The sequence below is a fragment of the Vombatus ursinus genome, unplaced genomic scaffold (assembly GCF_900497805.2).
Source record: "Vombatus ursinus unplaced genomic scaffold, bare-nosed wombat genome assembly UNPS02014812.1, whole genome shotgun sequence".
NCBI lineage: Eukaryota > Metazoa > Chordata > Mammalia > Diprotodontia > Vombatidae > Vombatus > Vombatus ursinus.
Genome location: NW_020954590.1, coordinates 95,013,306 through 95,017,232, shown reverse-complemented (window position 1 = coordinate 95,017,232; position 3,927 = coordinate 95,013,306). Strand labels below are relative to the sequence as shown.

Here is a 3,927-nt window from a genome sequence, read left to right as displayed (position 1 = left end):
CACACACACACACACACACACACACACACACACACACACACACACACTACATAGGTCCATGGGAGTGGAGGGTTTACTCTCTAGAAGCCCAAGTTCTTGGTCAACTGCAAGGTGGTGCTCTAAGTCTATTTAACAATCTATTGCACAACCTCTCAAATATAGACTTAAGTAGTAGTCTAAGTCTATTTTGGGAAAAGTGGGGCCTATGCTTGGCTCTCTGAAAACCCTGAGTTCTTTTCCCTCATGAGGGTGGGTAGGGGCTGATGCCTTAACCCCAATTCAGTTAGATCAATTGTATAAAGGTGCTTGGATGAAGCAGAATCCACCAGATGGGAACATTCTCTTATCAGTTTATGGGTTCTTGCATTTTCTGTTTTGTGTAATAAAATTGCCCTATGTTCCATGTTTTGGTGGCATCTTATGCTTGCAAATGAATTGAACATTAATGGGGGACAGCTAAAATGGCACTAAATTCAGATGTTCCTGGGGTTTAAGCCCTGGGGGAATGTGAGAAGAGAGGGTGGGGCAAGAAGCACCAGGTAAGCAACCTGATCTTGAAGACTGATCTTGATCCAAGTAAGCTGTGGTTCAGAGCCATGGGCTGTACCTGGGTATTTCTTGGTAGTACAAGGTGCTTCACAGCCTGTTGTCAGAGACATGGATGTCACTTAATTCACCAAGGATGCTAGATATCTAGTGTTCATTTTACACTTCAATGCAGTTGCTCCAGGAAGGCTCCCAGAATGGCAACTAAGGCAAGGTATCCTTGTTTTATGAAAGCAATACACTTCTGCAAGTAAATCAATTCTGAGTCTTGTCCAGGGTAACAGCAGTAAGGCTACTAGAATATAATTTCCCTCTTCTGCACAGTATTTTATGCTAGAATCAATGCAACGACTTTCATAGCTAATGGATTTTTCTGAGAAGCATTCAGGGCTCCAGTGAAAACCTTTGCTTCAATCAAGTTTCTCCAAATAGGGCTGACTAAAGCAAGTCAGTCCATGTTCTTGTCAAAGCCACCTCACATTCCTATAGACATATTGTATTCTGGTCCTGACAGTTGAAGGCTAAAGTCCTGATTAATCTGTTTTTCTCTCATTATAAACAGTCTCTTTTCCCTGAAGGTTCCAGTAATCGTTGTATGAAACAGTTAGACCTTGACAGTACAATGCTTACCCTGTGGAGGTCAATGAATATGAAAGGGAAGAAGAGCGGGCTTAATTTTGTACCTTTCCACACACATTGTTCACTGGGGCTCATTTACAAATGCACTTTTTTTTATTTGAACGAATCCAACGTTGTATTTTCCCTGATGCACAAAAAGAGAATGCTACTAGAAAAATGAGAAAGAGGGAGCAGGTGTGTGGCTGACCCAATGCATAACCATCGTTGACTTTGCTGTAAGAAGCCTAGTGATCAGACTGGTTATTCATTATTTGAATGGCACATGGAGGCAGGGGAATGGGGGAGCAGAGACTAGGAGCCCTTCTGCTACCATCAGCCTCACCATCCAGAAATTGTGAGCTAGCATTGATTAGCTCTAGAGGCGGGAGATTACCACCAGGACCCTGACATCCAGGGGAAATTATTATGCATATACGGAGAATTGTCATGATAAGACAGGATGGCAACCAGGAATTTTGAGACCCTGGACTTTGTAACGGGAACGAGGAGCCTAACAACAGCAACAACAACAACAATAACAGTAGCAACAACAACAGCAACAGTAACAACAGAAGCAGCAACAGAGCAACAATAGTAGCAAGTGTAGCAACACCACCACCATAGCCAGCAACAGTAGCAGCAGCAGCAGGAGTAGTAGCAGTAATATTATCATCAACAACTAACAAATTCGCATTAATTTCATGCTTTAAAGCTTGCAAAGTGCTTTCCATACAGTAAATTATTTGAGCATCACAACAACTGTATGACCTGTATACAACAGGTATCATTAGCCCAAGCTTTACAGATTAGGGAATTGAAGCTTTGAGAGATTAAGCAAGTCGCTCCTGGTCACAAGCTAGTATTACAGAGGTTTTCCTGCCTCCAGTTCCAGCTCATTATGCCAAGTCAACCTGATGGCCAGACAAAACTCATCTTCAGTAATCACATTGAGTGGAGTAATAAATGAAAAAAAAAAGATATAAAGATAGAATTATCATTAGGAGGAATTGCTTTCATGCAAAAGGGAAATGTTAGAAGTGGGGGAAGGGCCCGAGAACATTGAGAATGAGCCTCCTTCCCTCATTCTTTCTGAATTCAGATCATGTTTGCTATTTAGCCCCAAATGAAGTGAGTTAGGGTTGGCAACCATTTGATAAAGCTGACTAGAAACCAACAAGGGGGATGATTAGTTACCTATTCAGGCCCATTTTTAAGAAAAATTTGCCAATATCCACTTGCTTGGTTCTGTGTAGACCTGTTCCAGTCATGTTCAATTCATTAAAGAGGTCTATTGTGCCTTAATGACAAGGGTGTGATGGTAAATGTTTAACAACTTTCAAACTATCACCACCACCAAATAAAAACAAACTCAAATGGCACACTTTTAAATTTAATTTGAATTATTAACATTTTCTCTATCAAAACAATAAATAAAGTCCTGATTTGTGGTGCTTGCTTATGTCAGAGGTGTAAATATTCACATTGAAAATTTCTCCTGAGCCAATACAAATTGATTCTAGCACATGCTTAGCTGTTACATCTGGAAAACAGACCACAAATGCAAACCGACTTCTTCTACATTGTTGTAAGAATTCTCCAAATGAAAATGTTTGTTAAAGTATTTTAGAGAAACACAGAATACTTTGAGTGTAAAAAAAATTGGCATGCAAACTCTCTAAAAAGCAGCATGAGGAACTGTGTCTATGATGCATGGTAAATCATTCATTTCATCTTTTTAAATTATCAATGTATTTCACCACACAACTAATTTGACTATCAATGCTTTAGAAAGATGGCTGTCAGACACCTTCAATTTGACTCATCCCACAGAAATGCAACCTATAACTGTGAAGTGTTGTGTGCAGAGCCTCACACATGGAGTATTGCTGAGTATTCATTGTGGTAGATAACTTACTTCAGACGTAACACAGCACTCAATTTATGTCATCACCATGAATGAATATTTATTGAGCACCTAGAGGGGGTATGGCACTTTACTGGGATCTTTCCAGAAACCCTACATTTGCACATACATTCCCCTCCAGATATTTTATATTTTAATTTCTAAGAAATATTCAGAGATGCTATTCTGCATTCCTTAGGGTAGGTTATATTTTCCATATTCTGCATTGTAATATAATGTCATAAAACAAAATAAATTACCCAGACTTGAAATTTCCCATTAAAACTAAAAGATGAACGTTTCCCTTGCATTCTTTCCTAATCAGTAGGTTATAGACTCAAAAAAGATTCTTGAAACAATGAGAATAATGACTTTCTCATCACTGCTCCTACTCAGTACCCATTCTCCCACTACTGATTTCCCTTGCCCTAATCAAACACATGACTGCTTAGTAAGTAAAAGAAAGAAAATACTAAAACTTAAAAATTTTTAGCATCTTGCTTTTTCTCTAGTTTTCCCACTAGTCCTATAATGGCTGGGATCATAGAAATTTGCAGTTGGAAGGAACATTTTTCCAATCCTTACCCAAAGCATAGTTTTTACCTAGAAAATTCTTGATGAATGGTCATCCATGTGTGAAGGGGTACTCATTATTAATAATAATGATAATTATAGCTAGCTAACATTTATGCAGAGATTTAAGGTTTGCCAAGTGCCTTACATGTCTAATCTCATTTTCTCCTCACAATAACCCTGTGAGGTAGGTCCTATTATTATCACCCCCATTTTACAAATGAGGAAACTGAGGCTGAGAGGTTAAGTGAGTTGTCCAGGGTTACAAAGCTAGTAAAGACCTGAGG

At 39.0% G+C, this 3,927-nt stretch overlaps 1 protein-coding gene across 1 annotated transcript in view; it reads right to left on the bottom strand.

The window, feature by feature from the left end:
• The window catches only part of LOC114054184 (potassium voltage-gated channel subfamily B member 2), a 440,542-nt gene that overhangs the window by 207,726 nt on the left and 228,889 nt on the right, over window positions 1–3,927 (bottom strand). The window lies entirely within an intron of this gene.